Source organism: Pleurodeles waltl, chromosome 12 (genome assembly GCF_031143425.1).
Source record: "Pleurodeles waltl isolate 20211129_DDA chromosome 12, aPleWal1.hap1.20221129, whole genome shotgun sequence".
Classification (NCBI taxonomy): domain Eukaryota; kingdom Metazoa; phylum Chordata; class Amphibia; order Caudata; family Salamandridae; genus Pleurodeles; species Pleurodeles waltl.
The window spans coordinates 647,299,912-647,322,645 of record NC_090451.1 but is presented as its reverse complement, the minus strand read 5'-3'; the positions used below and the strand labels follow the sequence as shown (position 1 = coordinate 647,322,645).

The window sequence follows — 22,734 nt, the reverse complement described above, 5'->3', positions numbered from 1 at the left end:
AACAGTAAACCTCCTTTTTTATTATTGAGGTGTATGCAAACATAAATACATATAGCCGTTACACCTCATCAGTCACAAATTCACACCTCTCTTAAAAGAAAAAGAAAAATCCCAAAACACCAATAGTAATAGATCTTGAATTTAAAGTGTGTGCTGTGACAGGTACAGTAGGAGTAAAGTAAACCTACAGTTAGAAAAAAGCAGGAGAGAGAGAAAATAGAATTGGCTCAAGGACCTCAACAAAAATTGTTTAATTTAGACTTTGAGGATCTTGGTCAAGATTAAAAACCACATGAGAGTGGGTAAGGAATAATGCTCCACCACTCTAATCATACAAAAAAGGGGGAGCTAGCGAGGACACTTTCCCTCTAGCTACAATGTAGGGTCAACATGTTTCGCGCCTCAAGGGTCCAGGTGGATCACATGGCTAAATAGGCTCCCGGGAGTGCGGCCATCGGGTAGGTCTCCAGAGTCGGACCGCGCAGAGTATAGCGACGTTAGTCCAGTGGCCTGCATTTTTCCCAAGGAACCTGGTCCTAAACTTAGGAGGGTTCTTGCCTTGACCTTGAGCTGTGTAGCTTCTGATGTAAGTTACCTTTGCCCTTTTAAACTTAGTTTAGGGCTAGTAATAGAGCTTAGGAGTTATGTGTTTTGGTCCTGATGAAGAGCCATGTGATCCACCTGGACCCTTGAGGCGCGAAACATGTTGACCCTATATTGTAGCTAGAGGGAAAGTGTCCTTGCTAGCTCCCCATACGTTTACTTTACTCCTAGTGAACCTGTCACGACACACACTTTAAATTCAAGAACTCCGGCAAAGAGCCCCCTAGCGGGGCCCGTCAAACACTGCTGCGCCAGTCTGACGAGGAGCTAACCCTATGATGAAGCATGACATCCACTGGATGTGTGAGGGCTCTTGCTTCTAATTTTAGAAGTGTCTAGAGGACCTGTGTTCTTGTTTTTCCTTCTTTTAGGAACAGTGTACCTTTTTGTTTTTCGTTATAGTTAGGGAGGCTGTACACTGGACCTCGTTAAACTCCCCATCCCCCTATTGTTTGACTTGGCAATCTCTTGTCATAAAAAAAATTAAAGTACCACGTATGGTGGAAAGTATTAGGGGAAAACTATGGAAGAGCACATGGAAACATACAAGAGTCAGCAATAAGTTCTCACTAAAAGTTGTCAGGATTCCCCTTACTTTTCACAATCTCTGTTGGATTGTGACATTCTGGCCAGTGTTTCAGAGGAGAATGACAAGTGTATGACTCAAAACTGGTGGCCCTTGGTATCTCAATCATCTTTATGGTTTTTGCTATGCTATACTCCTACTTCGCCCCTGAAAGTTAGATGGGTCAGGATGGTAGCATGGCTCTCTTCACTAAAGTCGCAAGTGATTTCCTGTCCACATTAATCAAATCTGGTCAGCTCAGTCTAAACCAGTATATGAGGTGGCTAAATTAATTAAATGTTTCCTGTTCAACCACACTGCGTTCAAATCAGCAAACGAGACACATGCTTAACTAATATCTTTAATATTAACACTTTTAATAGTTGTTCTGTTTACTAAGGAACTAAAATAATTTATATTGCCTGCTGTAAGTGGACAAACTTCATCTGTCGACAACCTAGAAAAAATGTACATTTAAGTTATATTTCTGATTAACTGTATGTAGTACAAAATCATATACTGGACTCAGGCAGAATAATATCTAAGCAAGAGTCATGTTTGTTTAAGGTCTCTTAGAATTCCAGACCCAAACTGAATGACCCTGTACATCAATCCATTCAATTTCTGGCTAGTTGGAACATTTGTGAAATGGCAAACAATTGGTGGCCAGCTTGCACCAGATAAAAATAAAGTTCTTGTAATTTCATATGAAAATCAGTTAAAAGAAAATATTTCCATAACTCCTTTTAGGTAAATGGTTGTTAGAGACCAGATAAATCACATGTTGAGATTATAGCTGGGATGAGGTGTGGCCTACGATACATTATAACGATACTGAAAGATACTGACGATTACGGTGATCACAAAAAGGAAGAAGGGCATAGTTCCTTTGTACAGCCTTGAAAGCAAGAAGTAACTTGTTTTTTTTAATGCATGTTGGGGTAATTTTATGCTTTATAATACACAATCATACAGCTTCACCCTTTCCAAAAATGACTTTTGATATCTTGCTCATTATCTGTTTGCAAGTATGTAAAGTAAATGTGAACGTATACTGTGAACATAAACCATGCCATATTGTAGTTTGTACTAATCACCCCTGCTGAGCAAATTAATGTAAGTCACTTTTAAAACAAGCTGTTGGTTAGAAAAGGTGGCAACTGTAGAGTCATGACTCCTATCTTGTAACAAACCCCATCCCAGCAATAAAGAAACATACTATCATTAGTAATTTATCTAGGGGAACTAAGATTCCAGGAAAAGATGCTCAGAAGAAAGAAAATTCTCTAGACAATGTTTAAAGGGTAGTTCAAATTTGAAGACCAAACATGTCTTTCTAACTGTCTACTTGCCCTAGCAGCAGTCATTGTGATGTAGCAACTCAAGTTAAATCTAATAAATGTTTTACAGTGGAAAATACATTTTCTTATCATTGTTGAGTACTGTGATCCATCTATATTTTCATAAGCAAAGTAGAGGAACATTCTCATACAGCAAACCCAGATTTCGATTTAGTATTAGCTTATAAAATTATGTTAGAAAGTTACATGCTTAAATTAGCTAACCTCTTTATTTGTTCTTGGTCTTCTTTTTTGCACGTGAAGAGGTAAATCTGTTTCGACTAAAAGGAGACATTAAAATTTACTTGCAGTGTACATCTTAGGTATTCTATTTCAAAATTACTTAACAAGTTACATCTCCCCGACTGTCAGAGCTTTACTTTTCTACTACATCATGAAGACATAAAAGCTTCAACCAAACTATGAAGTCATCACCTGTACTTCTGGGAAACAGTACTCTGATTCACTTATGCGATTTAAAAAACAGAGGGCATGGATTTTACCTGCACAATAAAACATTGTTGAATGAAAATCCTAATAACAGTGACTTCGGATGGATAAGTTACTTACCTGTAAATCCTAGTTCTCTTCCAGGGGTATCCTCATCAAAGTCATAAACATTGAATATTCCCGCCCTTGTGCGGGGACCCCGGAGCATATATATATAAAATACATACATATTATCATGTGTAAAACAGCAATGCAGGCTATAATCATAAATAGGCTAAAATGCTTTATTTCTATGCAAGTTTTTTTTTTTTTTTTTTTTTTTTCATATTATAAAATCACAATAGATCATAAATATCTACCTAAGCCCCAAAAACTGGACTTAGGGAAGTAAACAGCAGTAAATAGCAGAGAAAAATAGAAAAAACCACATTGAAAAACAATGAAGCATTCTTAGCCAATAGGCTGCATGCAGGTTAACACAGGAGAACCATAAAAACTTTGGCACCGTGCCTTTAAGACCCTGAGCACCTCCAGTATCCCACCATGCCTCAGGGGTGAAGGGAAGGTGACAGTTGGTTCACAGTTAGGTCAGTACTTTTTTACGGTGACAATCTGTGTAACTGATCAGAAAGATAATCTGTCCTGCACTTCTAGGAGACTTGAGTCCGGGGAGGAGGGTGGGTTGTTTATGACTTTGATGAGGATACCCCTGGAAGAGAACTAGGATTTACAGGTAAGTAACTTATCCTTCTCTTCCAGGGGATCCTCATCAATAGTCATAAACATTGAATAGATTAGCAAGCCCATCCCTAGACTCTACGGACTGTCTGAAAGAAGTGCAGGAAAGAATACTTATTCATGCAAATAGATTTCTAAGAGAGGCCTGCCCCACCTGGGCATCCGCTCTTGCATCCGAGTCTAAACAGTAATGCTTAGTAAAGGTATGCACAGACTTCCATGTAGCAGCCTTACAAATCTCGGAAATTGGTACATTGTTAAGGAGGGCAGCAGTAGCCGCTTTTCCCCTTGTGGAATGCGCTTTTGGCCTATCCAGTAATTGCTTATTAGCAAGCTGGTAAGTGTTAACAATACAAGACACAATCCATCTTCATATCGTTCGTTTAGACGCTGCCTCTCCTGTTCTTAAATGACCATAATTCAGAAACAAATGGTTAGAATGTCTAATCGGTTTTGTTTTGTCCAAATAGAATTTCAGCACTCTTTTCAAGTCTAAAGAATGCAATGCTTTTTCAGCCGGAGTCTCCGGATTGGGAAAGAAAGTCGGTAAAGATATAGTCTGATTGATATGGAATTCTGACACCACCTTCGGAAGGAAAGATGGGTGAGTTCGCAGAACCACTCTATTATCGTGAAAAACCGTGTACGGTTCTCTGCAAGACAGAGCCTGAATTTCGCTGACCCTCCTCGCTGAAGTAATGGCCACCAAAAAAGCCGTCTTCCACGTAAGGTGCTGTAAAGAGGCCTTGTGGATAGGTTCAAAGGGAGGGCCCATAAGTTTTGACAGGACTACATTCAGTTCCCATGGAGGAGAAGGTCTCCGAATGGGAGGAAAAACCTTTTTCAAGCCTTCTAAGAAATCCTTGACTACAGGTATCGTAAAGAAGGATTCCTGAGAAGGCGACTTACGATAAGCTGTAATTGCCGACAAATGTACCTTAATCGATGATACCTGCAGACCAGACTTCGCCAGATGAAGCAAATAGGACAGTATGACATCCTCCTGAGCTCGTATGGGGTTTATACCTTGTTGAGAGCACCAGATGTAAAATCTCTTCCACTTAAAAGCGTAAGAACGCCGCGTGGAAGGTCGTTTTGACTCTTTCAAGATGTTCATGCACTCCTGTGAGAGCCCTAGGTGCCCATACTGCAGGAATTCAGGAGCCATGCTGTCAAGCTCAGAGAGGGAAGGTTGGGATGTAGGATTCTGCCTTCCATTCTGCTCAGGAGATCCGGTCTGCACGGCAACCTCCTGTGAGGTTTTTCCGATAAGTTGAGTAGATCCGTGTACCAGAATTGGCGGGGCCATTGTGGCGCTATCAGAATCATTCTGGTTCTGGAGTTGTAAAGTTTGTTGATTACTGCCGGTATGAGGGGAATCGGTGGAAAGGCGTAGAGAAATATCCCTGACCAGTTGATCAACAGGGCATTCCCTTGAGATCCCGGACGGCAGAACCTGGATGCGAAGTCTGGGCATTTTTTGTTTACTTCGTCTGCAAAGAGATCCAACTGGGGTCGACCCCATTGACCGAAGATGTCCTCAGCGACTTCGTCGTGTAGGACCCAGTCGTGCGCGTCTTCTAGATGTCTGCTCAGGAAATCTGCCTCTACGTTTTGCTGACCTGGCAGGTGTACCGCTGTGATAGACATTCCCCTGGCCAGGAGCCAATGCCATATCGTTTGGGACTCTCGAGATAGAGGTAGTGATCTTGTTCCCCCCTGTTTGTTCAGATAATACATTGTGGTTGTATTGTCTGTCTGAATTAGGAGAGATTTCCCCTGAACCAATGGAGAGAAAGATTTGAGAGCCAGATGGACCGCTCTGAGCTCCAGTAGATTTATGTGATAGTTCTTTTCCTTGTCGGACCACAGACCCTGAGCTTGGAAGGAACCCAGATGAGCACCCCAACCCTGAAGAGACGCATCCGTTACCAGAGTGTCTGTTGGAATTGTCTGGTGAAACGGAGAACCTATCGACAGGTGAGGTCTGTGCATCCACCATTGTAGTGATTGAAAAGCCGCTGCTGGTAGTCGCACTCTGTCGTCCCAGCGACCAGTCTTTTGGCTCCAGTTGTTCTCTAATGCCTCCTGAAGGGGCCTCATGTGTAGCCTGCCGTTCGGGACAATGAAGATGCATGAAGCCATGGAGCCCAGAAGCGATGTCACCTGACGAGCAGTAGGTGCATCGGCTTTTAATAGTTGTTGACACTTCCTGTGGATCGATAAAAGTCGTTCCTCCGAAGGATACACTCTTTGGAGCTCTGTGTTTAGTATAGCTCCCAGGTAGTGGAGGTTTTGTGTTGGAATCAGGGTTGACTTGTTGTGGTTGATTTGAAGACCTAGAGACTCGAAAGTTCTTAGTACAATGTCTCGATGTTTTCTCGCCTGATCCGGAGAGGAAGCCTTCAATAACCAGTCGTCCAGGTAGGGGTAGACGAATATTTTTTGTCTTCGAAGATGTGCCGCTACCACTGCTACACATTTTGAAAAGACTCGGGGTGCAGACTTCAGGCCGAATGGTAGGACTCTGAATTGGTAGTGCTGTGACGGCTATTTGGAAACGTAAGAATTTCCGATGTTTGGATGCTATTGGGATGTGAAAATATGCATCCTGTAGGTCGATGGAGCACATCCAGTCTCCCTGATGCAGTTGCGGAACAATCTGGTGAAGGGCTAGCATCCTGAACTTCTGTTTTCTTATGTACTTGTTCAGGAGCCGTAAGTCCAGAATTTGCCTGAAGATGCCCTGTTGACCCTTTTTCGCCACCAGAAAGTAACGGGAGTACACCCCTTTTCCTCTTTGTGCCGGTGGAACCTTTTCTACAGCTTTCTTTTGTAGGAGTGCAAGAACTTCCTTGCGTAGCAGGCTGAGATGAGAAGGAAAACATCTTGCTGGTGGCAAGTGTGGAGGAGGTTTTTTGAAAAGAAGAGAATAGCCATGTTCGACAATATTGAGCACCCATTTGTCTTTTGTGATGGAGTGCCACTCGTGAAGATGATGCGTAATACTTCCCCCCACCGGAGTGGTGCACAGTGCTGAGGGAAGCAATGCTTCATTGCTTTGTTGGTGTCTTTGCTGTAGACTGTTGAGGTCTACTTGCCCCTCGGTCTCTTGTGGGTCTACGCGCCTGAAACAGGGGACGCCCCTGTCGTTGCTGTGGCCTCTGAGACCAGTGAGGGGTTTGAACCCTCTGCTGGAATGGGCGTCTGTCGTACGGCCTGTACCTCCGCCTGAAGTCTTTCTTACGTTCCAGGCCCACTGCCCTCATAGTGTCCACCTCTGTTTTCATTCGGGCCATCTCTTCATCCGCGTGGGTACCGAACAACGAATTCCCGCTGAATGGGAGGTTTAAAATCCGTTGTTGTGCTTCCTGTTTCAGACCAGTGAGCCGTAGCCAGGAAGACCTCCTAGCGCAGATTCCGTGCGCATACCCATGCGCAGCCAAATCCGCCCCGTCCGCCGCCGCGCTGATGACCTGGTTAGATACTAGGCCCCCTTCCTGCAAGATTTCCTGGAAGTCCTGTCTATCTTCCCTGGGCAACTTCTCTGTAAATCTGTGGAGTGAGTCCCACAGAGAGCGGTCATATCTGCCCAGAAGTGCTGAGGCGCTGGAGACCTTCATAGCAGATGCCGCCGTACCGCACATCTTTCTCCCCAGGGAGTCTAGGTGTCTGCTCTCCTTATCCGGGGGGACTGTGGAAGATGATGCCACAGAGTGTGTTTTTCTGGCTGCGGCTAAGATAACAGAGTCCGGTGGCGGATCCTTCTGCAGGAATAAAGGATCTTGCTCCGGAGCTTTGTACTTCTTTTGAATCCTAGCCGGGGCAGACTTGAGAGTGGCTGGAGTCAGAAAGGTGTCCATAGTAGGTTGCAGCAAACCCGGTACTAGTGGCAGCAGTTTTCTCGAGACTGATCTGTGTTGTAGAGTCTCAAAGATAACTGAGGATGAGGTGGCCGGCTCCGGTACCTCAATATTTAGTTTCTGCGCTCCCCTTAAAAGAACCTCATTAAAAGTGGTGATATCATCCACCGGTGAGATCCTAGCAGGTGGAGAATCTGTCAGTGTGGGGGAGTAGCGCCCAACAGACGATCCTGAAGAAGACCAAGAGGGTGATCTTCTGTGTGGTGTTCGTGACCTGGTTCTCCTTCGGGAACGAGACCTGCTACGAGAAGCTGTAGCAGAGTGTGCAGGTCTTGTGGTCGGCTGACGAGGAGCAGAACGAGCCCGTCCTGCTCTAGTTGTAGGCGATGGCGTTCTAGGTAATGAGGCAGTAGGAGAATACATCCTAGAGTATTGGGAATCCGGGGATGCTGCCGGTCTATTCAGGCTCTCTAACCATCTAGGTGATAGAGTGATGGGAGAAACATGCCCCGATGAGCCCGCTATGGAATGGGATGATGCACTCCGTATAGAGACCACCGGTGAGGGAGCTTTATCCGCTGGCTCTAATGCCTGTGCCACAGCTGAAGGTTGTGTCGACGTCGATTGCATCTTCGACGTCGAAAGATGCGATGGCTGGGCTGTTCCCGACGTCGAAGGTCTTGATGTTGAAAGCCTTGACGTTGAATGTCTCGACGCCGAGCGTCGATCGCGGGATCTGGACCTGCTCGCCGTCGTGTGCCTCGACGTTGAGTGGCGAGTGGTCGACGGCGGATGTTCATGCCGTCGTGGCGATTTTGACGTCTTATCCTTCGAAGCCAAGGGGCGAGACGTTCTCGACGGCGAACGGGAGCGCCGGAGATGGCTCGACGCCGAACGGCGGCCTGCCGTCGGCGGAGATGTACCCCTGTGCTGTCCATGCTTCGACGCTATGTCCCTCGACGTCGGTCTGGACACCGTCGACGGCGATCTATGCCGGTGAGACGGTGGCAACGATGACGTCGATGGAGAACAAACAGGCACAATCCTACCTGTCGACGTCGATCTGGCCATTCCTTCTGTTGGAGGCCTGGGAAGTGAAGAGGCTGTTGACTTTTTCCTCTCCTGAAGCCCATGCAGCCTGATTTTCTCTCTGTCTTTGAGAGTCCTCCTTGACATCTTCTTACAATACTTGCAGGTGTCAGGACAGTGACTCTGTGGCAGGCAGACAATACACAGAGAGTGTGGGTCTGACTGGGCTTTCTTCTTCCCACAAGAAGGACATTTTACAAAAAGAGATGGCATTTTCTGTCAGAAAAGACTGCCAAACTCAGACAAAAGATGTTATCTGTCGAGTAAACAGGAAAAACACTATTTTTAGGGATTTTTCTGAAGAAAAAACTCAGAAAAACTGAGAGCTCAATGCTCCAGGATCCTCTCAGAAGAAGCCGGAAAAAAGAACTGACCTAACTGTGAACCAACTGTCACCTTCCCTTCACCCCTGAGGCATGGTGGGATACTGGAGGTGCTCAGGGTCTTAAAGGCACAGTGCCAAAGTTTTTATGGTTCTCCTGTGTTAACCTGCATGCAGCCTATTGGCTAAGAATGCTTCATTGTTTTTCAATGTGGTTTTTTCTATTTTTCTCTGCTATTTACTGCTGTTTACTTCCCTAAGTCCAGTTTTTGGGGCTTAGGTAGATATTTATGATCTATTGTGATTTTATAATATGAAAAAAAAAAAAAAAAAAAACTTGCATAGAAATAAAGCATTTTAGCCTATTTATGATTATAGCCTGCATTGCTGTTTTACACATGATAATATGTATGTATTTTATATATATATGCTCCGGGGTCCCCGCACAAGGGCGGGAATATTCAATGTTTATGACTATTGATGAGGATCCCCTGGAAGAGAAGTAAAGATTACAAATGCTGTGTGTGTGAGGCAACTTCTCTCTTGCAAGGCCAAATGTGTGCATTAGTGGGTAGTACAGAGTGACTATGGTGCAAGTTTCTGACCAGTAGGTAAAAGTAGGCTGGAAATTCACGCATGAGACGTTTTGATTGTTAATCTTCTGTAGTATTTTTCTTTCATAGTCCATTTCCTAATTTAGATATCATGCAGAAAGGATCAACTCCAACTCATTTGCGACTATGGCAGGGGATCCAAAACTTTAACGGGCAAAGCGAAAACACTGTTCAATGTCTAGTCATTTGACTTTTGGTACGAAACTCCAATAATGAAAGAAAACAAATCTCTCGTGGTTGCATGTTCTATAGTTGTTGGGCCAAGGAGATGTTCTTCAGTGAGGTTGAACGACAGGAGAAGGATTCAAGGGGATGCCTGTTGAATGGGTTGGGCATAACTTTTCTATAATTTGCAGGGATCATTGGTTTGAAGTAATGGTACTATATGCTTGTACAAAGGAAGACACCTGGCCTCCCACTGGCATCAGATGTTTCTCCAAGGGTGAACAAGAGTTGCTTCACTGGCAGCGCAGGAGAGATGGGGGATGAGGTGAAAGTGGAGGAGAAGACTGTTGTTTGCTGGATACTACATACCTTGCCTCTGGTTCTACCCTTGTACTGCTGGAGAAAGATTCTGATATTGTTGCTGCTGGAGTTGCCAGTCTGTTATTGGTGGAAGGTAAAGTTCCAAGGGAAAACTCAAAACATCTGAAATTGTCTGTAGTGGCTGAGCGGAGACTGTCGACCCAGAGAATGTGCTGTAGCTCTACTAACCTTGAAACATTTGAGGGCAGAATCAACTTTATCTTCTGAAAGTTTTGCCCCATCGAAGGTAAGTTCATTAATGGTGCTTGCACATTTGAGGAAAAATGAGGCAAACAAAACCAAGCATTGTACGGCATGAGAGAAACTGTAGCTTGCATAGATTGTGCAACTAGGTCAGTAGTGTCCACACGTGCCTCAACGGCATTCCTGGAAGCATTATGACACACAGAGGGTTTCAGCTATTGATTATGCCTTGTGGAGAACTGCCACAGGGTGTTCCCTCTGGGAAAAGTAAGGCCCTCACCCACATCGAGATGTAGCATACTTCAACATCGAGCTCTCATACCTTGGACTCCAGTGAATCCAAAGTGGGCTACCACCACACAAAGTGTGGGAGCGAGGTTTGTGTTTGATGGTTAACTGATACTGGTGGAGAGAATACACCACCACAATCAGAGATAAAAAAAAAAGAGATTAAAACCACCTAGGGTTGTACAAACTCATTGATTTATTTAAGGATACCCTGATAGGATTAAAAGAAAAAACAGCAGATGAATCACTGGGAAATAACGATCCTATCATCCTAAATTGGTCGACATGTTTCGGATATCTCAAGTGCCCTGTTGGGTCGGCTGCCTTCTTCACGACCCACTGTCTCTGTCCTAACAAACTAACTCTAAAGAGGTGGTGTCTCTTTTCTTTTATGGTCCACCATCAACAATATTGTTATTGTCTTAGTATTCAAACATGAAAATAAAAATTGTTGGATAAGTGTTCCTTTATGTACTATTTCTGAGCTCAATGCTCTGAAAAACACAAAGAACATAAAGGTAAAACATTAAACAGACATTGTACTGAAATTGGGTACTTTAAATACAACATCAACATACAAACCGAGGACACACCACATTAAAATACATGCTACTACCATTGAGTGGTAGTTGTGAAATACACGTCCATCACCCCAGGAAGATCTTTGATTAGCATGCTGGCAACAACCTAAATGGCTCCAACATAACAGAAGCCAACACCCCAGTTAGCAAAACTGAATCACACAAGTGATATCCAAACCATTCAAGCACAGTGCTATACACACTTGTATCTTCACACGCTTTTTCAAAGCATGCTAGAAAATTAAAATTAAAAAAAGGTATCTTACTCCGATTGGTCAGGAGCAATGCCTAACCCGGGGAACGTTGCTCTGTTTTCACACTCTACAGCATACATCAGGTATTGAGTTAACTGAATATGCTACTCAATAGTTATGTCAGAACTACTATGCCCCGCCTAAAAATCAACAATATATAGAGCTATGATGCTCATTATGCCCAATTCCACATTCTGGAGAATCATCACTATTCAAATGCTCAATATGAGTGAGGTTACCACTATATATGCTGTTCCTCGCAGCTGATAATTGAGATCATAATAATGGTCCTATCCCCAGAGCTGCCTTAATGCACATACACTCCCGTTATAGTAAGTTAGGGCATTATTATTTAAAGATGCCAATCATAGCAAGTAATATGAGTCTTAGTAATGGTCCTGCACCGTTAGTAGCCTCTAAGTGTATGGTCTCCTGTTATGGAAATTGACTGGTCAAACATATCGGACTGTTAACAAAATGTCTGCAACACTGAATTAAAATGACTAAGGCCCAGATCTGCCCATCCCACTATAACGAGCCCTGCGACCCCCACTTACTACCCAAGAGTCAGACACCGCTTGTCTGTGCCTTGGTTGTTCCCATTGCGGATAGAGTAATTCAGCTACAGCCAACATTTTAAAGCCAGGATCAACATCCATGTGATCAGGTGGTTACACCAGCATACACCGTAATAAACTACTGTTGCAATTCAGAACGGTCCTCTTTGCTATTAGTCCACATATGTGTGTGCCTAACATTAATGCTGTATTAGTGAAAACTGTGATAAACAGATCAAATTGCTAAAGGGATTACACTCTGTGTATGAACAGGGCTCCAATTTCATCCAATCAAAAAGCTGCATATAACGACCATCATATACTGGGTTTAAAAAATAACTCCTCAAAATACCTCAAATTGCTCCTTATAAGCCATTTTATGTGCAACAGAATTGCAAATATATCTCAGTGAGTTGTATTCTACCATAAAGGACACTAGCCTGAATTCAAAGCTGTTGCCAGCATAAAACTATCTCACAAATGATGAAACACAAGACAGAGGGGTACTAACCAAAGCACCTCCCGGTGTACAAGGGGGCAGAATCAAAATTAACCAATAGTCATCTCGGAACCCACCACAGAAGTGATGTTTATCAATCTCCTAGTCAGCCACCATACAATTAGGCTTGAAAAAGGGTGCTACTCCCTTGTATTACATGTGTTGTAGGGGAGGTGCAAGGAGAAAATGTACTAGTGTAAAATATCTCCACCTCATGACAGAGGTGCTGGTCTTACAGTAGAACAGGTTACGCTGACTCAGTGCTCTGTTAATTCATTACAAAATGAACCCCATATACTCATGTAAGGAGAAAAGCCTATAGTGTGGTAACTAACCATAATTTAATCTAAATAGTACCATGGGATCTCTTCATTCAACCCCACCTCATAGGTCTTTAAACGATACACTCACTGTTGCTCCCTATGCAATAGGGTTCTCTTTAGATCTTCAATACTACCATTTAACCATGGGTTATCAATGACAGGCAATTGTATGTCATTATTCGAGTGGTGTGCTTCCAAATAGTGATTGGTTTGTTTTGTGGACATCCAGCCACATCTGATAGTACTTCTATGCTCACAAATTTGTATCTTCACCTTCTGCAGGTTGATGCAAATGTACCTACGTCCATAAGGGCAAGTGACACAATAGATAACCCCCTCAGAATTACAGTACGTATGGGACATTAGTTGCCATGGTGTTTCGAAACCAAAGGTCACTTCTTTAGTAACTTTTGGATGAATTTCCGCAAAACACATCCCGCACACGGAAAATGGCCCTTACTGGCTCACTGTCCCAGAGCCTTCTAGATGCTGGAGGTTTCTTAAGTCTGGGACAAGTATGCACCAATTCGTCCCTCAGATTCTTACTCCTTTTAAAGGAGAACAAAGGTGGTGCAAAACCCAGTCTTGTACTATTCAAAATTTTCCAATGTTTATTAACGATCCATTTCACCTGCTTGGATAAAGTGCTGTACGTAGTGACACAAATCAACCTATCTATCTTCTCCTTAATCTTAGGTTCTAAAAGTGCCTCATGATTATTTTTGCGTGCCCTTTTACATGCCCTGGATACCAGTTGGGGATGGTAGCCTCTGCTTCCCAACCTATCTCTCAAAAATAGAGCTTCCTGGTCAAAATCACTTTGTGAAGTACAATTACAGCATGCCCGCAAAAACTGACCTATAGGGAGATTTTCTCATAAAGCCCTAGAGTGGAAACTATCAAAAGATAGAAGGCTGTTCCCATTCGTCGGTTTATGAAAAAAAAGTGCGACAATTTCTCATCCTCAGATACTATAACTAAATCAAGTAAAGAAAGATCGGTCTTAACAACTGTAGGTGTACATTTAAAAAATTGACTGCAAAAATTAATCCAGCTCACAAAGTCAACTGCCCCTGCTTCCGACCCTTGCCAAATCAGCAATATATTGTCAAAGTATTGTTTCCATAACTTGATCTTATCATTGTAAGGATTGCTAGAGGAATATATATGTTCATCCTCAAAACTATGAGCATACAAGGAGGCCCGGCTCAGGGCAAAAGGACTCCCCATGGAAGTCCTGTGTATCTGTTTGTAGAATGCCCCTTTAACTCAAGAACTGAATTATTTTGTACAATGTGAGTACAAAGAGACACTCCCCCCCCCTTCCAGGTTAGGCACTGTTCTTGACTAATCCGGGTAAGATACATTTACTTCAGTTTTCATTTTCTGCCATGCTTTAGACAAGCGTGTGAAGATGTTAGTGTGTATAGCACTGCACATAAATGGTTTAGATATCACGTTGTGTGATCCAGTTGTGCTCACTGAACTGTTGGCTTCTGTTATGTTAGAGACGAACGAGTTACTTACCTTCGGTAACGACTTTTCTGGTGGATACATTAGCTACCTGTGGATTCCTCATGTAATGAATTCTCCCATGGCACCAGCATTCGACGGAAATCTTCTTCCTAGCTTCTGCACGTCGACGAGGACGTCACATTAGCCCACGCGACGCCGTCTGACGTCATACAGGCAATAAGAGGTCCTCGCCGACGTGCCGACGTCAGTACCAACATTTTTTACGTGCATGAGAACAATAACCCAATGCAATGAAAGATCAAGGCAACATCCCATAACACTGTAAATCACACAACATTGCAATGGAATGGCTGTAGATTTAATATAACTTTTTTAATCAAAACAAATATATACTAATTATGTATATAATATACACAAAGATATATATATATATATATATATATATACACACAAGTATTCATATATACAAAATCTATTGCAGTCTTAAAGACCAAGAGGAGCACACTCAAGGATTACTTGGTAAGACCAAAAAGGCAACGGGGAGGCGGGTGGGACCGTGAGGAATCCACAGGTAGCTAATGTATCCACCAGAAAAGTTGTTACCGAAAGTAAGTAACTCGTTCTTCTGATGGATACAACTACCTGTGGATTCCTCACGTAATGAATAGAGTCCCAAAGCAGTACCGCGCCCGGTGGTGGGAGCCTGGATGGTCAAACTAAGAAATCCTGCAGCACTGACCGTGCAAAATAGCCGTCCCTTCTGACCTCAGAGTCCAAACAGTAATGTTTCGCAAAAGTGTGAAGGGACGACCAAGTTGCGGCCTTACAGATGTCGACCACAGGAACACCTCTGGCCAAGGCTGAAGTGGCCGACATAGCTCTGGTGGAATGAGCTCTAATACCATCAGGAGGATCCTTCTTTGCTAAAGAGTAACAAATTTTAATGCAAAGAACAACCCACCTGGAGAGTGTTCTCTTGTGGACTGCCTTTCCTCTCCTCTTGCCCACGTATCCGATGAACAGCTGGTCCTCCAGCCTGAAATCCTTCGTTCTATCAATGTAGAAACTCAACGCCCTCTTTGGGCCCAATCGATGCAGTCTCTCTTCCTCCTTCGAAGGATGAGGCGGAGGATAGAACGTGGACAAAGTAATTGTCTGGGCCAAATGGAAGGGTGAAACAACCTTCGGGAGGAAAGCAGCCGTGGTCCTCAACACCACCTTATCCCCATAAAAAGCTATATAAGGAGGTTTTACCGATAAGGCCTGCAACTCACTCACTCTCCTTGCAGATGTTATAGCCACCAGGAAGACTGTTTTAATAACTAAGTACCTTAAGGGACAAGAATGCATAGGCTCGAAAGGGGACCCCATAAGGAAAGTCAGGACCAAGGACAAATCCCATTGAGGCATAACGAATGGTTTTGGAGGATATTTATTTAGAAGACCTTTCAAGAATCGAAGAACAATAGGGGATTTAAATAACGAAGGTTGGTCTGGAAAACAAATGAAGGCTGACAAGGCAGACAAATAACCTTTAATAGTAGCCACTGCACAACCTTCTTGCGCTAGTGACAAAGCAAAAGACAAAACATCTGACAGATGAGCATGTAAGGGATCAATCTGTCTCTCTCCACCAAACATAACAAATTGAGACCACCTATTAGCGTAGATAGATTTAGTGGAGTGTCGCCTGGCCGCTAATATAACATCCACTACATCAGGCGGGAGAGAGAAGGAACTCAGGTTGCCCCGTTCAATCTCCAGGCATGTAGGTGCAGACTCTGGAGGTTGGGGTGTAAAACCTGCCCCTGCGACTGCGAGAGGAGGTCTGCCCTGAGAGGGAGATGGAGCGGAGGGCACAGCGAGAGTTGGAGAAGGTCGGAATACCACACCCTCCTTGGCCAATCCGGAGCTATTAAGATGACTTGAGCCCGGTCTTTGGCGAATTTTCCTCAGTACTCGAAGAATCAAGGGTATGGGGGGAAACGCGTAAAGCAACTGGTCGCACCAGGTTATCTGAAACGCGTCCCCCAACGCTCCCTGCACCGGATACTGGAGGCTGCAGAAAAACGGACAGTGTGCGTTCTCCCGAGTGGCAAACAGATCTATCCGAGGAAACCCCCACATCTGGAAGATTAAACAGACTTGATCTGGATGGAGACGCCACTCGTGGTTGGCCGAGAAATGGCGACTGAGACTGTCCGCACGTACATTCAAGACCCCGGCCAGATGATTTGCTACCAAGCAAATCTGATGGTCCTTTGCCCAGGACCATAGTCGAAGAGCTTCTCTGCAGAGAAGGTACAACCCTACTCCTCCCTGTTTGTTTATGTACCACATCGCGGTAGTATTGTCCGTCAGGACCTGTACCGACTGACCACGAAGGGAAGGGAGGAAGGCCTTGAGAGCCAGCCGTACAGCCCGCAACTCCAACACATTGATATGAAAAATCTCTTCCTCTGGAGACCAAAGCCCTTTGATCTCCAGATCCCCCAGATGAGCTCCCCACCCTAGAGTGGAAGCATCCGTTATAACCGTGGTCACTGGTGGTGACTGCACGAACGGCTTTCCTTGTGAAAGATTGTTGCCCGCAATCCACCACTTCAAGTCCACAGCAGCATCTCTGGAGATCCTGACAGCACCTTTGAGATCTCCTTTGTGTTGAGACCACTGCCTTCGGAGGCACCACTGAAGAGCCCTCATGTGCCAGCGAGCATGCAGGACCAATAGTATGCAGGAGGCAAACAGACCGAGCAGACGAAGGACCTTGAGGACTGGAACTACCGCTCCATTTCGAAACATTGGAACCAACTCCTGAATATCTTGAATCCGCTGAGGCGGAGGAAAGGCTCGATTTAATGTTGTATCCAGTACTGCCCCTATGAACAGGAGGCGCTGAGAGGGCTCCAGGTGAGATTTGGGCACGTTCACCGAAAAGCCCAGGTCGAACAACAACTGGGTTGTTGACTGCAGATGAAGCGACACAAGCTCCGGGGACTTGGCTTAGATCAACCAGTCGTCCAAGTAAGGGAATACTGCTATCCCCTTCCTTCTGAGCTCTGCCGCAACCACCGACATCACCTTTGTGAAGCCTCGAGGTGCTGAAGTAAGACCAAACGGGAGGACCGCAAACTGATAGTGCTGCGACCCTATCACAAACCGGAGATACTTCCTGTGCGACTTGAGTATCGGGATATGAAAATAAGCATCCTGCAAGTTGACAGACACTATCCAATCTCCCTTGTTCAACGCCAAAAGCACCTGAGCTAGGGTCAGCATCTTGAACTTTTCCTGTTTGAGGAACCAATTCAAGATCCTCAGATCCAGGATTGGTCTCAACCGACCATCCTTCTTGGGAATCAGGAAGTACCTTGAGTAACAACCTCAACCCCTTTCCTGCTCTGGGACCAACTCCACCGCGCCCTTTGAAAGGAGGACTTGAACCTCCTGTTCTAACAACAGGAGGTGTTCTTCTGAACAATAAGATGGGCGGGGCGGGATGGGGGGCGGAAACTCCCGAAAGGGAAGGGTGTAGCCTTTTCCCACAATGCTGATAACCCAAGTGTCCAATGTAATAGTCTCCCACTTGTGGAGAAAATGCCGTAACCTTCCCCCTACAGGAGAGGAGTGAGTGGGAAATGGTGGAAGCCTAAGGCTGCTTTCCCTGCTGCACCCCTCCAGAGGACGAGGAAGAGGCAGAGTGCTGCTGAGAGGCTCCCCTGGTGCGGGCCCTACCCCTCCCTCTAAATGATCTATAGGGGAGGGAAGAGGTGGGTTGCTGGAATTTCCCCCGAAAGGAAGAGGAGGAAGAGCCACGTCCAAATCCACGAAACCTCCTGAAAAATCCAGAGGAGGTAGAAGAAGGGGCTCGCAGTCCTAATGATTTGGCTGTGGCCCTGCTTTCTTTGAACCTCTCCAGGGCCGAATCCGCCTTGGCCCCAAACAGTTTATCCCCATCAAACGGGAGGTCCAACAGGGTCGACTGCACGTTCGCAGAGAACCCTGAGTTGCGGAGCCAGACCTGTCTCCTTGCCACCACAGCCGTGCCCATCGCCCTAGCCACCGAGTCGGTCATGTCCAGCCCAGACTGGATAATCTGGGTTGCGGCAGCCTGGGCATCCGAGACAATGTTCATAAGTCCCTGGGGAAGCTCCGTATATGAAGATGATATGTCGTCCATAAGAGCATGGATGTATCTCCCCAGAATGCAAGTCGCGTTGGTGGCCTTCAATGCCATACTGCAAGACGAAAATATCTTCTTAGATTGCACATCCAACTTTTTGGAGTCCCTGTCCCCTGGTACCGTCGGGAAAGATCCAGGCGCTGACCTAGAGGAACAGGAGGCTTGCACCACCAAGCTCTCCGGCGTAGGGTGTCTAGACAGAAAGCCAGGGTCAGATGGCGCAGCCCGATATCTCCTGGCCACAGCCCTATGAACAGCCGAGGAAGATACTGGCTTCTTCCACACCTCTAACTCCGGATCAAGCAAAGCCTCATTGAATGGCAAAAGAGGCTCCGCTGCAGCAGAGGCCGGATGTAGTACCTCAGTCAGCAAATTCTGCTTCGCCTCTGCCACCGGCAAAGGCAAGTCCAGAAAGTTAGCTGCCTTTCTTACCACAGCGTGAAAGGTAGCAGCCTCCTCCGTATACTCCCCTGGAGATGATAGGTCCCACTCAGGGGAAGTATCCAGCCCACTGGCTGTATCCAGACCATGAAGTCCATCACCAGAGTCCTCAACCTCTCCTTCCTCCAAGACTCGTTTGTACTCTTGCTCTTCCAAAAGACGGAGAGCACGCCTTCTCAAGTGCAGTCTTTCTTCGATACGCGGAGTGGACATGGCCTCCGCCGAAGTCGAGGATCGGCGCCGATCTCCGGAACCATCCGACGCCATGTCCGGCGCCACAGGCAGCTTCGGTGCCGAAGTCGGAGCCGGACGAAGAAAGTCACGTCTTGGAGTCTCCGATGGACCCGCCGGGGTCGCAGGACGAAATCCTGAAGTCGACGGGATGGAAATCTCCGGGGCCAAAACCTCTGGAGCCACCGGAGCGGCCACCGGCGCTGGCACCGGCGCCGAGCCCACATTCCCTAAAGGGAGAAAGGGCATAAAGGGTGCCGGCCGTAGAGGCCCAGGACCACCCAAGGAAAAAGTCAACGGCCCCGAAGGACCAGCCGGAGCACCGCCTGGAGCCATCTGTTGGAAGATGGTATACATCGCATTCAGAAATGCGGTATTATCGGCTCCAGGGGCCAGAAAAGCCGGATACTGGGGTGCCTGGATCGAAGGCGACCCTGACCCCAGCCTCGACGTCTGTGACGCCGGAGAAAACACCTGAGGCTGCGTCACCTCGATCACAGAAGCCTGTCCAGGCGAAGCCGGTGACGCTGGAGAAAGTAACGGCGTCGATGGATGTGGCGTGACCGTGGGACTGACCTCCCAAGTCTTCCGACGCCGAGCCGAAGGCGACCTCGAACGAGACTCCTTGCTGGAATGGCGCCGTGAATCCCTACGGCGCCGGGAGTCTCGATGACGCCGATGAGACCTTGGCGAAGAAGACTTCTTATGATGTTTTTTCTCTTTCCTTTTCGACTTCGCCATGAATAGTTTAGCCTCACGTTCTTTCAGGGCCTTCGGATTCATGTGCTGACATGAATCACATGTTGCGACGTCGTGGTCGGAGCTTAAACACCATAAACAGTTGGAGTGAGGATCAGTAACGGACATCTTGCCCCCACACTCTCGACAGGGCTTGAAACCCGACTTCCTCTGAGACATAATTACCGCAGAGAAAATCCACGCAGCAGAAAATACACTGTAACTATGAAAGTAACAGTAGCTCCCTCGAAGATAACCGTTTCGAATGCACGGAAAAAAGGGAACTGACGTCGGCACGTCAGCGAGGACCTCTTATTGCCTGTATGACATCAGACGGCGTCGCTTGGGCTAATGTAACGTCCTCGTCGACGTGCAGAAGCTAGGAAGAAGATTTCCGTCGAATGCTGGCGCCGTGGGAGAATTCATTACGTGAGGAATCCACAGGTAGTTGTATCCATCAGAAATGTAAGTTATCACCAGCATGAAAATCAAAGATCTTCCTAGAGTGATGCAATTGTATTTCACGACTACCACATGATTGTAGTGGCATGCATTTTAATGTGGTGCGCCCTTGGTCTGTATATTGATGTTGTATTGAAGGTACCCATATTTCAGTAAAATGTCTGTTTAATGTTTTCCCTTTATGTTCTTTGTGTTTTTCAGAGCATTGATCTCTGAAATAGTACATATAGAATCACTTATCTGACAATTTTTATTTTCATCTTTGAGTACTAAGACGCTAACAATATAGCTCATAGGAGACCACAGGAAAATAGGGACAACCCCTCTTTACAGTTAGTTTGCTAGGCCAGAGACAGCAGGTCCTGAAGAATGCCACTGACCCTATGGGGCATTTGAGAAACCTATTGGTAAGCCCCTTCAAAAACCTTAACACTAAAGGAGATTTAAACAAAGAGGGTTGGTCAGGAAGACATAAGAAGGCCGAAAGAGCTGAGAGATAGTCTTTGACAGTGGCCACAGCGCAACCTTGCCGCGCCAACGACAAAGCAAACATCAATATATCTGACAGATGGGCACTTAAGGGATTAATGTGTTGCTCTCCACACCAAAGAACGAATTTAGCCCATCTGCCCGCATAGACAGACTTGGTGGAATGTCTTTGGGCCGATAAAATAACTTTCACCACATCCGATGGGAGAGAAAAAGCACTCAGGTTGCCCCGTTCAATCTCCACGCATGAAGCTGAAGGCTCTGGAGGTGGGGGTGTAGAACCTGCCCCTGCGACTGCGAGAGGAGGTCTGCCCTGTGAGGGAGACGGAGCGGAGGGCCCAGTGAGAGTTGGAGTAGGTCTGCGTACTACACCCTTCGTGGCCAATCCGGAGCTATTGGAATGACTTGGGCCCGGTCTTGGCGAATCTTCCTCAGAACGCGAGGATTCAAGGGTATGCGGGGAAACGCATAAAGCAACTGGCCGCACCAGGACATCTGAAATGCGTCCCCCAATGCTCCCTGCATCGGATACTGAAGGCTGCAGAACGACAGGCAGTGCGAATTCTCCCGAGTGACATATAGGTCTATCCGGGGAAAACCCTGCATCCGAAAGATGTAAAGAACCAGATCCGGATGAAGATGCCACTCGTGATCGTCTGAGAAGAGCCGACTGAGACTGTCCGCACGCACGTTTTGAACCCCGTCCAGATGGTTTGCTATTATGCAAAGCCGATGGTCCTGTGCCCAGGACCAGAGCCGCAGAGCCTCGCTGCAGAGAAGGGACGACCCTACTCCTCCCTGCTTGTAGATGTACCACATTGCGGTCATGTTGTCCGTCAGGACTTGAAACGACTGACCGCAAAGGGAAGGGAGGAAGGCCTTGAGGGCCAAACGAGTCGCCCGCAGTTCCAGCAGATTGATATGAAATGCTGCTCCACTGGAGACCAACAACCCTTGATCTCCAGGTCCCCCAGATGAGCTCCCCACCCCAAAGTGGAGGTATCCGTTATCACTGTGGTCACTGGAATGAAAACGGCTTTCCTTGAGACAGGTTGCCGCCCGTAGCCCACCATTGTAGATCCACTGCAGTGTCTCTAGAGATCTTTATCGACTCCTCGAGATCCCCTTTGTGTTGAAACCACTGCCTGCGAGGCACCACTGAAGAGCCCTCATGTGCCAGCGTGCATGAGTGACCAACAGAATGCAAGAAGCGAACAAACCGAGCAAACAAAGTACCTTGAGGACCGTAACAACCGCTCCTTCTTGAAACATTGGAATCAACGCCTGAAGGTCTTGAATCTGCTATGGCACCTTTTGACAATAGGGACAGAACCTCCTGCTCTAGCAACAGAAGATGATCTTCTGAACAAAAGGAAGGACGGGGAGGGAAGGGAGGAGGAATCTCCCGAAAGGGAAGGGCATAGCCTTTCCTTACCACGCTGATGACCCAGGAATCGGATGTTATGGACTCCCACATGGGAAGAAAAAGAGACAACCTTCCCCTTACCGGAGAGGCATGGGATGCGATGGTGAGAGGACTAGGGCTGCTTCATCTGTTGCACCCCCCTGAGGAAGAGGAAGGGTGCTGCTGCTGGGTGGCCCCTCTAGTGCGGACCCTACCCCACCCCTAAACGATTTATAACGGAGGCTTGAAGACTGCTGGCCTGCCTGCTGCGATCTCCCACGAAAGGAAGCCCCTCGTCCAAAAACTCGCAGCTGCCTAAAGGACCTAAAGGGGGTCGAAACAGCCTACAGGCCCAAGGATTTAGCAGTGGCTCTACACTCCTTAAAGCGCTCTAACGCAGAGTCAGCTTTAGTGCCAAATAATTTAGTGCCATCAAAAGGCAAGTCCAGGAGCGTTGCCTGAACATCCGATGAGAATCCAGATGTGCGCAACCA

At 46.3% G+C, this 22,734-nt stretch overlaps 1 protein-coding gene and 1 long non-coding RNA gene across 3 annotated transcripts in view; one reads left to right on the top strand and one right to left on the bottom strand.

Moving 5' to 3' along the window:
- VPS45 (vacuolar protein sorting 45 homolog) overlaps window positions 1-22,734 on the top strand; it is a 430,890-nt gene that overhangs the window by 23,881 nt on the left and 384,275 nt on the right. The gene's annotated exons all lie outside the window — the stretch shown is intronic.
- LOC138268512 (uncharacterized) overlaps window positions 1,553-22,734 on the bottom strand; it is a 126,748-nt gene continuing 105,566 nt past the window's right edge. Inside the window, exons 5-6 of the long non-coding RNA XR_011200020.1 lie at window positions 2,734-2,789; window positions 1,553-1,625 (exon numbers count right to left, since the gene is read on the bottom strand). This is a non-coding gene — a long non-coding RNA (uncharacterized lncRNA). The remainder of the gene's footprint in view (window positions 1,626-2,733; window positions 2,790-22,734) is intronic.